We start from the raw sequence: 13,286 nt of genomic DNA on the forward strand, positions 1-13,286 counted from the left end.
GGTATCATTATTTGTGGATGGCATGATACTACATAGAAGACACTGGAAAATCCACCAAAAGACTTCAAGATTTAATAACCAAGTTCAGTAGCATAGCTAGATACAAAGTCAACCGTCAAAAATCAACAGCATTTCGGTACACAAATAACAAACTCATTGAAAGAGAAATTAGGGAAACAAAACCTTTCACAATAGCAACCCAAAATATGAAATACCTTGGGATCCATCTAATGAAGGAAGTACAAAACCTTTAATTAAAAACTACAGTACTCGGAAAAAGATCAAAGGAGATATCAGAAAATGGAAAGATATCCCTTGATCTTGGGGAAGAAGAATCCACATAGTGAAAATGGCCATACTCCCAAAACCATTTTATAGATTTAATGTAATTCCAATCAAAATACCAATAGCATACCTCACAGAATTAGAGAAAATAATCCTAAAATACATTAGGAACTGGAAAAGGCCTAGGATAGCAAAAGCTATCCTGGGCAACAAAGGCAAGGACAGAGGCATCACAATCCCTGATCAGAAATTATACTACAAAGCTATTGTGATAAAAACAGCATGATACTGGGTGTGTGGGGGGGTGTCAGTGGAAGAGACTACAAGATGCAGAAAAACTCCAAACATATTCAGTCACCTTATTTTTGACAAAGGGGCCAAACAACTTCATTGGAAGAAAGATAGCCTCCACGTCGATAAATGGTGCTGGGAAAACTGGCTTTCCACATTGCCTCAAGACTAAAACTAGACCCATATCTCTCATCATACACTAAACTAAAATCAAAATAAATCAAAGACATAAATATTAAAATAGAAACAATTTACTCTAAGTGAGATTAGGTAGAACTCTTGAAGACATAGGTGTAGAGAAAGCCTTCACAAAGAAAACCCTTATTGCACAGGAAATATCACAAAAAAATCAACTGGGATCTCATCTTATTAAAAAGCTTATCAGTGTAGAGGTCTTTTACTTCCTTTGTTAGATTGATTCCTAGATATTTCATTCCTTTTAGATGCTATTGTAAAAGGAATTATTTCCTGAATTTCTCTCTCAATGGGTCTGCTATTTGTGTATAAGAAGACTATTGTTTTTTGAATGTTTACCTTGTATCCAGCTACTCTATTGAATCTGTCACTCAGGTCTAGCAGACTTTTGACTGAGTTTTTTGGATCTTCTATGTAAAGTATCATATCATCAGCAAATAATGACAGTTTCACTTCTTCCTTTCCTATCTCTATTCCTTTTATTTCTGTCTCTTTTCTAATTGCTATGGCTAATGTTTCCAGAACAATATTGAACAGGAGTGGTGATAGTGGGCATCCTTGTCTTGTTCCTGATTTTTGCATGAAAGGTTTTAGTTTTTGACCATTTAGTATGATGTTGACTGTTGGGCTTTCATAGATAGCCATAATCAGGTTGAGATAAATACCTTCTATTCCAACTTTCTGTAAGGTTTTTTTCATGAAAGGGTGCTGGATTTTGTTGAATGCCTTTTCTGCATCTATTGAGATGATCATATGGTTTTTGTCCTTGACTCTATTAATATAGTGTATTACATTTATAGATTTACAGATGTTGACCTATCCTTGCATCCTTGGGATAAATCTGACTTGGTCAGGGTGTATGATCTTCTTGATGACCCTCTGTATTCTGTTTGCCAGTATCTTGTTGAGAATTTTTGCATCTACATTCATTAGGAAGATAGGTCTGTGGCTCTCTTTTTGGGTTGGATCTTTCCCTGGTTTTGCAATGAAAGTAACACTTGCTTCCAAGAATGAATTTGGAAGCCGTGCTTCCCTTTCAATTTCCTTGATGAGTTTAAAGAGTAATGGTGATAGCTCTTCTTTAAATGTCTTGTAGAATTCAGCAATGAAGCCATCAGGACCTGGGCTTTTCTTTGTTGGTTAAGTTTTTTATTACATTTTCAATTTCACTCATTGTTATTGGGGTGTTTAGAATTTCTATATCTTCTTCATTTAATTTTGGCAATTTGTATGTATCTAGGAATCAGTTCATTTCTTCTGTGTTTTGCATTTTATTAGAGTACAAGTTCTCAAAATAGGTATTGATGATTCTCTGAATTTCTGCTGGATTTGTTGTGGCTTCACCTTTTCCATTCTTAATTGCATGGATTTGAGCCTTTTCTTTCCTTTTTTTGATAAGGTTGGCTAAAGGTACATTGATTTTATTTATTCTTTCAAAAAAACAACTCTTTGATTCATTGATTTCTTTTGTATCTGAAAACTACAGCTCTCTGAAAAAGGAGATTGAAGAGGATATAAGAAAATGGAAAGATGTTCCTTGTTCCTGGGTAGGAAGAACCAATAGAGCAAAAATAGCCATACTTCCAAAACTACTATATAGATTCAATGCAATGCCAATTGAAATTCCAACAATATACTTCACAGAACTAGAGAAAACAATCCAAAAATACATTTGGAAGCAGAAGAAACCTAGAATAGCAAAGGCAATTCTAGGCAACAGAGACATGTCTGGGGGTATCACAATCTCCAACTTAAAACTATGCTACAAAGGTGCTGTGATAAAAACAGCATGGTACTGGCAAAGAAACAGATCCAAATATCAGTGGAATAGATTAGAAGATGCAGAAACAACTCCAGACATATTTAGCCACCTCATCTTTGACAAAGGAGCCAACCACCCTCATTGGAGGAAAGATAGCGTATTTAATAAATGGTGTTGGAAAAACTGGATTTCAACCTGCAAAAGATTAAAACTAGACCCATACCTATCACCATGCACTAAACTAAGATCAAAGTGGATTAAAGATCTAAATATAAAGGCAGAAACACTAAACTTGCTGGAAGATAAGTTAGGTAGAACTCTTGATGACATTGGCATAGAAAAAGACTTTATGAACCAATCTTCAGCAGCACAGGAGCTAGCACAAAGAATCAACAAGTGGGATCTCATCATATGAAAAAGCTTCTGCACTGCAAGAGAAACTACCAGCAGAGCTAAGAGACAACCTACAATGTGGGAAGAAATATTTAGTAGCTGTACCTCAGAAAAAGGTCTACTATCGAGAATTTACAAAGAACTGAAAAAAAATCAGACCCCCCCCCCAATTTAAAGACCCAATTCAAAAATGGGCATCCAAAATGAAAAGACATTTCTCAAAGAAGTAAAAACAGCAAATAAATATATGAAAAAATGTTCAACCTCACTGGTCATTTGAGAGATGCAGATGAAAACAACACTGAGATTCCACCTCACCACACAGAGATTGGCTGCTATCAAGAAATCAACAAATAACAAATGCTGGCAGGGGGCTGGAGAGAAAGGAACACTTTTCCATTGTTGGTGGGAATGCAGATTGGTGCAACCACTGTGGAAATCAGTATGGAGCCACCTCAAAGAACTAGGGCTACAGGTCCCATTTGACCCAGCTATTCCCCTACTGGGAATCTTCCCCAAAGAATTAAAAGAATCATACCACAGCGATATATGTGTGCCTATGTTTATAGTGGCACAGTTTGTAATAGCTAAAGCTTGGAAACAGCCCAAGTGCCCATTGACTGGAAACTGGATAAAGATGTGGTTTTTCTATAAAATGAAGTACTACTCAGCCATAAAAAATGAGAAACCAGAGACATTTATCGCTAAATGGATGCATATTGAAGCCGTACTCTTAAGTGAAATAAATAAGCCACACATGTGTAAATACCAAATAGTTTCTCTAGTGTGAGAAATTGAAACTGTAAATAAGGATGAAAATGATTACAATGAATAATTGATAATTTGAAATAAGAAAAGGTCCAAGGGTTAGGCGATGGTGGGAAGGGAAGGAAAGGGAAGAGGGGAAAGGAAAAATTAAGAGAAAGAAAAAAATGGAATCAAACTCACTGTAAATAGGGAAGGGTGGAGCGGGTAAAGGGTACACACGTAATTGGAGAATGAATAAAAACTAAGATACATCATGTTCTGGTACAAACACCCAATGATAAATGTAAATGTATTTTACACCTAAAATGTACCAATAAACATATATAAATAATAATATAAAAAGCTTTTGCACAGCAAAAGAAATCACTAAAAGTGTTTAATGGAAACCACTAAAAGAGACAACCCACAGAGAGGGAAAATATTTTTTCAGCTATTCCTCAAAGAACTAATATCTAGAATATATAAAGAACTCAAAACAATCATAGCCTCCAAATTTAAAGAGTCAGTCCTAAAATGGCCATCTGAAATGAATAGACACTTCTCAGATGAAGTAGAAATGGCCAATCTATGAAAAAACATTCAACATCACTGGTCATTACAGAGATGCAAATTAAAATACCATTAAGAATCCATCCCACTCTAGAAAGAATGTCTATTATCAAGAAATAAGGCAACAACTAATGCTGGAGGGATTGTGGAGGAAAAAGAACTCTTTTCCACTGTTGGTGGGAGTATAGACTGGTGCGACCACTGTAGAAATGAGTGTAAACTGGTGTCACCATTGTAGAAATCAGTGGAAAACAGGTTCTTCAAGAAACTAAAACTAGAGGTTCCATTTGATGCAACTATTCCCCTTTTTGGTATCTTCTCAAAAGAATTAAAAGCATCAAACCATAGTGATAAATGCACACCAATATTTGTAGCAGAACAGTTTAAACAGCTAAATCTTGCAAACACCCTAAATGCCCATCAACTGATGAGTGGATAAAGAAGATATGTTTTGCATACACAATAGAGAACTACTTGCCATAGAGAAGGATAAATTCGGTCCCACTGCTCCCAGCCCAGAGGTAGGGGCTTCTGAGCCACTGTTCATCCTGCCACTCCTGGCTCAGAGGTAGGGGTATTTGAGCCACTGTCCCACTATTCCTGGTCCAGAGGAAGGGGATTCTGGGCCACCATCCAGCCCCCCGCTCCTGGCCCAGAGGAAGGGGCTTCCTGGCCACCATCCCTCCTACCACTCTTGGCCAAGAGGAAAGGGCTTTTGGGCTGCCATACATCCCACCACTTCTGGCCAAGAGGAAGGGGCTTCAAGGCCACCATCCCTCCTGCCACTCCCAACCCCTGTCCCAACTTTCCCAGCTCAGAGGAGGTGAGCCCAGCAGGCACCAAGAGCACAGCACCCCCTGCCCTGGGTCAAAATGAGAAGACACATAAATATGTCTCAAAACCACACTTCCAGATAACCTAGAGCAACCTCAAAGGGAAATGAGATGAAACACTCTGATATTCAACCACCTGGACTAACTGAACTGGCAACAAAAAGAAATCTGGAAAAAATAAAATCAAACATAATTTCTCAGATAACAGGAGAGACTGTGCTCCTAGTGCAAGACATGATTAATATAGAGAGGAGCTGAGGAACATGATGGAATCCCAATACAGGAAACAAATGGAATCCAGAAAACAGATGCAAATAGATTTCCAGGAGATAAAAAAATTCCACTGAAAGTCTACAAAGGAGAATCAGCCAATGTGAGGACAGAATTTCAGACACAGAAGGTAAGATTGCAATTAATAACCAGGAAAAGAAAAATTGCTTCAAAATTATAAGGGAGCACGAGAAATCAATCCAACAGCTGCTAGACAATGCAAAGAATAATATAAGACTGTTTGGAGTCAAAGAAGAAACAGGAGAGAGTGCAGATGACATAAAACAACTCTTCACAGAAGTAATGGCAGAAAACTTCCCAAGTGGGGGAAAAGAACTTGACATACATATAAGTGAGGCACATAGGACTCCAAATAGCCTTGATCAAAAAAAAAAAATCTACACATAGGCATATAACTGTTAAGATTCCAGAAACTCAACAGAAGAACAAAGTTCTGCAAGCAGTTGGAGAAAAGAAACAAATCATATACAAAGGAAAGCCCATCAGAATCATAGCAGACTTCTCAACACAAACCATCAAGGCAAGAAGAGCTTGGAGTGACATATTATAAGCCCTAAAAGAAAACAGCCTCCAACCCAGAATGATGTACCCTGAAAAACTATCTTTGAAAATTGATGGAGAAATAAGATACTTTCATGACAAAGAGCACCTTAGGAACTTCGTGAATACCAAACCAGCACTCCAAAGAATTTTACGCAATATCCTAGGAACAGACATTGAGGATCACAACCCCAAGAGGCACAGCAGAATGAACCCATCTGGCACGACAAGAAATTAAATGGAAAGGGGGAGAACCCAACAAAAAGAAAAAGTCATGGCAATGATAAGTCAATATGTTTCAGTTATAACCATCAATGTTAATGGTCTCAATTCACCAATCAAAAGAAACAGACTGGCAGAATGGGTCAAGAAGCAAAATCCAACCATATGCTGCATACAAGAAACACACTTCATTCAAAAGGAAACTCATAGACTGAAAGTTAAAGGGTGGAAAACAATACTGCATGTGAAGGGAACCTGAAAAAAAGCAGGAGTAGCTATCTTCCTTGCAGATCAAGTAGATTTCTAACAAACACTTATTAAGAGAGACAAAGAAAGACACTACATCCTTGTAAAGGGAACAATCCAAGAGGAAAAGATGACAATCATAAATATCTATGCACCAAACACTAGTGTGACCAACTATATAAAACAAATACTAACGGATATGAAAAGTCATATATGCACTAATACAATTGTAGTGGGGGGACGTCAACACCCCACTGTCACAAATAGATAGATCAACTAGACAAAAAATAAGTAATGAAATACTAGAACTCAATCGAACTCTTGAACAAATGAACTTAACAGATGTTTACAGAGTCTTCCATCCCACAAAATCAGAATCACAAAATCTGAGCTGCACAAGGGTCATTCTCCAAAATAGACCACATACTCACACATAGAACATGTTTAAGTAAGTGTAAAGGAATTGAAGTTATCCCTTGTATATTATCAGACCATAGTGCGATGAAATTGGAGATCCATAGCAAAAGAAACTGGAAAAAATTGATAAACATGTGGAAATTGAACAACACACTTCTGAATAACCAATGAGTCACAGAGGAAATTATAGAAGAAATCAGACAGCTCCTTCAATTAAATGACAATGACAATACAACATATCAGAATATATGGGACACAATGAAAGTAGTCTTAGGAAGAAAATTCATAGCAGTGAATACACATATCAGGAAAACAGAACAAGCCCAATGGAACACCTGATGCTAAACCTAAAGGTTGTAGAAAAAGAAGAGCTGGACAAACCCAAAGCTCATACAAAGGAGGAAATTATAAAGATCAGAGGATAAATCAATGCAATGGAGACTAAGAGAACGATACAAAAAAAATCAATGAAGCCAAGAGTTGGTTCTTCTAAAGAATCAACAAAATTGACAAACCCTTAGCCAACCTTATCAGAACAAGGTAAGAAAAAGCCCAAATCCATGCAGTTAGGAATGACAAGGGTGAAATTACAACAGACTCAGCAGAAATCCAGAGGATTATCAATACTTACTTCCAGAACCCATACGCCACTAAGATGGAAAACACAGAAGAAATGGACAGATTCCTAGATACATATGAATTACCAAAGTTGAAAGAAGAAGACCTAAAAATTCTAAACAACGCAATATCAGCCAAAGAAATTGAAAACATAATAACAAACTTATCATCTAAGAAAAGGCCAGGCCCTGATGGCTTCACTGCTGAATTCTACAAGACATTTAGAGAGGAACTACTGCCACTACTGTTTAAATGCTTCAGTGAAATTGAAAGAGAAGCAATACTCCCAATCCATTCCTGGAAGCAAGCATCACCTTGATCCCCAAAGCAGAGAAAGACCCAACTGAAAAGGAGAAGTATAGGCCAATCTCACTAATGAACATGGTTGCAAAAATCCTTAATAAGATACTGGCAAATAGAATACAGAAGATCATCAAGAAGATCATACACCCTGATCAAGTGTGATTCATCCCAGGGATGCAGGGATGGTTCAGCATACACAAATCAATCAATGTAATACACTATATCAATAGAGCCAAGGACAAAAACCATATGATTATCTGCATAGACGCAGAAAAAACATTTGGCAAAATCCAACATGCATTAACGATAAAACCCTAAAAAAAATTGGAATTCACGTTCTCTCCCTCAAACTGATAAAAGCCATCTATGAAAAATCAACCACCAATATATACTAAATTGTCAAAAACTGAAATCCTCCACACTAAAATCAGGGGGAAGACAAGGATGTCCACTATCACCACTCTTGTTCAATACACTTTTGGAAACATTAGCCATGGCAATTAGACAAGACAAAGAAATAAAAGGAATAAAGACAGGAAATGAAGAAGTCAAATTGTCATTATTTGCAGATGACATGATACTGTATATAGAAGATCCCAAGAACTCCACCAAAAGTCCTCTAGACTTAATAACCAAATTCAGTCAAGTAGCTGGTTACAAGGTTAACACACAAAAATCAATAGCTTTCCTCTACACGAATGACAGGCTCACTGATAGAGAAACACGGCAAACAATTCCTTTCACAATAGCATCCAAAAAACTGAAGTACCTAGGAATCAACCTAATGAAAGAAATCAAACTCTTCTTTGAAAACTATAGCACTCTGAAAAGAGAGATTGAAGATGATGTCTGAAAATGGACAGACATCTCCTGCTCCTGGGTAGGAGGAATATAGTGAAAATGGCCATACTTTCAAAACTGTTATATAGATTTAATGCAATTCCAATTGAGATACCAGCAGGATACTTCACAAATCTTGAGAAAGCAATTGACACATTCATTTGGAACAAGAAGAGACCCAGAATAGAAAAAGCAATTCTAGGTAACATAGACAAGGCGGGGGGTATCACAATCCCCAACTTGCAATTATACTACAAAGCTACTGTGATTAAGAAAAAAGCATGGTACTGCCAAAGAAATAGACGTGAGGACCAGTGGAACACATTAGAAGATGCAGAAACAACGCCAGACACACTCAGCCATCTCATCTTTGATAAAGGCGCCAAAAACTCTCACTGGAGGAAAGATAGCCTCTTTAATAAATGGTGCTGGAAAAATTGGGCTTCAACTTGCCAAAGAATAAAACTAGACCTGTATCTCTCACCATGCACTAAACTAAAATTGAAATGGATTTAAGATCTAAATTTTAAAATAGAAACTCTGAACCAGTTGGAACAGAGGTTTGGTAGAACTCTTGAAGACATCAGTGTAGGAAAAGATTTTATGAACAAAACCTCAGTTGCCCATGTACTAGCACAAACAATCAACAAGTGGGATCTCTTCTTATTAAAAGGCTTCTGCACAGCAAGAGAAACCACCAGCAGTGTGAAGAGCCAACCCACAATGTGGGAAAAAATCTTTACTTGCTTTTCCTCAGACAAAGGTCTACCATCTCGAATCTATAAAGCACTTAAAAAGATCAGACCTCCCAAATTTAAAGACCCAATCCAAAAATGGGCATCTGAAATGAACAGACATTTCTCAGACAAAGAAGCAGAAATAGCAAGTAAATACATGAAAAAATGTTCAACAGCACTGGTCATTCGAGAGATGCAAATGAAAACAATGCTGAGATTGCACCTCAGTCCAGAAAGAATGGCTGCTATCCTGAAATCAACCAATAATAAATGCTGGCAGGGCTTTGGGGAAAGAGGAACCCTGCTCCACTGCTGGTGGGAGTGTAGACCGGTGCAACCCCTGTGGGAATCAGTATGGAGATACCTAAAGGAACTAGGACTGGAAGTTCCATTTGACCCAGCTTTTCTCCTGCTGGGGATCTTCCCAAAGAATTAAAAGAATCATACCACAGTGATATATGTGTACCCATGTTCATAGTAGCATAGTTTGTGATAGCTAAAACTTGGAAACAGCCCAAATGCCCATCAACTGGAGACTGGATAAAGCAAATGTGTTTTTTTTTATAAAATGGAGTACTACTCAGCCATAAATATGAGAAATTAGAGTCATTTATAGCTAAATGGATGCACATAGAGGTGATACTCTTTAGTGAAATAAACAGGACACACATGTATAAATACCTAATAGTTTCTCTGGTGTGAGACACTGAGAGTGTAAATAAGGACTAAAATGTATAATAAGTAATGTGAAATAGGAAGAAATGGGGCAAAGGGGAAGGAAGTGGGAATGGTAGGGGAAAGGAAAGAAGGGAATGGACTTAATATGAGAAAATGGCAAAATAGGAACAAAATCTTTGTAAATAGGGAGGAATGGAAGGGATGAAAGGAGGGCTGGGCAAGGGTGAAAAATTAGAACCAAGAGAGATTATGTAAAGGTGAAAATTTCCAATGATGAATGTCATTATACTGTATACCTAAAATGTGCCAATGATTAGAATGAATAATCGATAATGCAAAATAGGAAGAAAAGGTCCAAAGGGGTAGGGGTAGTGGGAGGGGCAGGGGAAAGGAAAGAAGGGAAAGGAAAAATGATGAGAAATGGAAAAAATGGAAATAAAGTCTTTGTAAAAAGAAAAAAGAAATATAAATGTGAGACATTTCTAGGTAAATGGATGCACCTTGAGACCATACTCTGAATAAATCTTGACAAACATGTTTAAATATCGCATATTTTCTCTAGTGTTACAAACTGGAAGTATAAATAAGGACCAAAATGTATAACAGATATTGTGATATAGGAAGAAAATGTTCCAATGGGATGGGGAATTAGAGAGGGGGAGGGAGAAAGGAAGGAACAGATAAGGCAAAAAAGGGAATAGAAGGAAAAAATGGAAACAAATCTTTTATAAATAAGGAGGGGAAGAGGAATGAAGAGAGGAAATTGAAAAAAGAAAGATACATCGTGTACAGGTACAAATTCCATGTGATGAATGTTAGCATTTTATATATATATATATATTATATATATATATATATATATATACACACCAATAAAATTAATTTTTAAAAAGAAATCAAATATTTGCTCACTGGGACAGTGGCTCAGTGGAAGAGCACTCACCTGTGAAATGCCTTGGGTTCACTCTACACCATTGAGGAAGGAGAAGAGGGAAGAAAGTACATAATTGTTCAAAGTCACATCTAAGAGGAGGAAAATCAGCCCTTCAAACCAGGTCCATACAGTTCTGCTTTCATTAAGTTCATGTTGTTGGAAGAGATCTTGCTGAAGTAAAAGAGTTATTTACTGAAATAATACACATTGAAAAATTAACTGAGACTCTGAGAAAGTCAGGAACATATGTCATTGGCAGGATAGGGCCTCTTTCAGGTGAGAAGACTCCTAGCTCAGTCTTCAAGACAGTGCCAGGAACCTCACCAGTAAGAAAATACCACAGATGATCATGCTGCTGTCCAGTCAGATGTGAGACAGAGCCCCAGTCTGACTTCCTCAGGCCACTCCTATGTTCTGATCACCCAGATCTTTAGCCTGTATATGATCTCTTCAATCACCTCTGCTAAGTAAAAGTTCTTTTCATGTTTCTTAGTACTCAATCCCAAGACAAAGACTGATGAGCACTGCCTCTCTACAAAGATAGCTCACTGGTCAGCCTACACACCCTTCAGCCAGGCACTGAGCCTGACCTAATCAGCCTGGGGCTTGCAATCGCTGGTTCCCCTGCCTGTGAAATGATGACCCAGTATTCAGACCTTGGCTCACCTTCCATCCCAGTTTGGCCACTTGATAGTGTCCAAGACACTCCTATACACACACCCACACACATCCACACACCACACGCATGGGTGTGCACATGCACACACACGCACACACTATGTGCACACACATCCTGCCTTAGGTCTCACCTTTATCACCTCAAGCTGTACTTAATTTCTTCGTAGCTTTTAGCACTATCTGAACCTATTTTATTCACTGTTCTTCCCCACAGGGGGAACATAAACTACACAAAAGCAGGACTCTTCTTCTCTTGTCTTTCTCTTTTCTGCTTCCGGGTCTCAAAACTAGGAGCTTTAGCTTTAGCTTTAGCAGCTTGCGGTGTTAAATAAGATTCTCATGAATAAATGAGTAGTCAGGTAGTCATGGGGCTGTAGCCAGAGGTTTCTGTTCTTCACAGGTGCGAGGCAGAGAGGTGCCACGACTTGAATTCTCAGTCCCAGCGCCAGTCCTCAATGGCAACAAGCTTGTGTGGTTTGTATTTCCATCAGCTCTTTATAGGTGAAGAAGCTGAGACTCAGAAAAGTGATTTGCTTAAGTTCATGCAGTATGTGGCTGAGCCCAGGACAGTCTCCGTCACTCCCCATCCCCCTAAGCTTATTTCCTGACTCTTCCTCCTCCACAGTAAGGAGGGCAAAAGGAAAGACTAAGCTAGCCAACTTCAGAATCACAGCATGAGACAATACAGAACAAAAGTAATCATTTCCCTTCCCCGTGAAGGTAACTATACATCTCATTATTCCAGAAACAGCACAGGTCAATCACGGTTAAAGAACAGGGGAGATGAAATCCGACAGTAACAGATTCACTCAGCACTGAGGGACATGGTCTGTGATCTCAGACCTCTCCAGGGACTCTGCGGGACACAACCAGGACCTCCCGCCCAAGTTCTCCGTGGAGCTCTTCACCAGGGCTGAAGCAACACCCGCACGCTCGAGTGGCGATCATTAAACACCTTGTGAAAGCTCTGGGCACAGATTCCCCAATTCAAGGCCCGACACCCATGAGTTGTCATCATAAGCTTAAAAACTGCGCCAGTTCTCCGAAGGCACCGCCTTCCCGGGCCGGCCCCTTTCCCCCATTGGCCTATGGGCCGTCCATCAAAAGGCCCCTCCCCTCGCTCCCACAAGCTCCCCTCCCTCACACAGCCCCTCAGAATCACCTACCCCCGAGTCTGACCTTCCTCTACCCCGTTCTCTGGGTCCTCAGTTCTGCTACCGTGAAGCGCTCTGCTCACCTTGTTCCCCCAGGGAAGGACTGCTGCGTTACGTCCAGACTGGAGAGACAGCCGGGAGGCCGCAGGCTGAATTGAAATCCCGCGGTTCCTCAGCGTTACCTCTGAAAGGCACGTAACACGTCACCACGCCCCCCACCACTGCGCCTGCGCACTCGGAACACCTGGGAGGCACGGCGGCTGGGAAGGGGAGGGCTTGCTTTTGCTTACCTTGAGCCACTGCGCAAGCGCAGTGCTTTCCGGGCTTTGCTTTATGGACGCAAGTCGCTGAACTCCACAGTCCCTTATAACCTGTGATCCGAATCTCTGATCACAACCCTGGGCTCAGCATGGTCCCCCTGGGACTATCCCAGCTGTGCAAGGTGTTTGATTGACCCTCCGCCCCCTGCGCCAAATGTATGAGGCATTCAACAGTTGTTTGCCTTGATCAAGTTACTACTAAAGAGCAAAGGTTGATTTTAGTATACTGAGT

General features: G+C 39.3%; 1 protein-coding gene across 1 annotated transcript in view; it reads right to left on the reverse strand.

Moving 5' to 3' along the window:
- LOC147820564 (uncharacterized) overlaps nt 1-12,947 on the reverse strand; it is a 78,420-nt gene extending 65,473 nt beyond the window's left edge. The window contains exon 1 of the mRNA XM_087204041.1: nt 12,818-12,947. The gene's annotated coding sequence lies outside the window, so the exon portion shown is untranslated. The remainder of the gene's footprint in view (nt 1-12,817) is intronic.
- Nucleotides 12,948-13,286: the final 339 nt, after the last annotated feature.

The sequence above is a fragment of the Heterocephalus glaber genome, unplaced genomic scaffold, assembly GCF_053883595.1.
Source record: "Heterocephalus glaber isolate CG9 unplaced genomic scaffold, H.glaber_assembly_v1.0 deba00001859, whole genome shotgun sequence".
NCBI classification, from domain to species: domain Eukaryota; kingdom Metazoa; phylum Chordata; class Mammalia; order Rodentia; family Bathyergidae; genus Heterocephalus; species Heterocephalus glaber.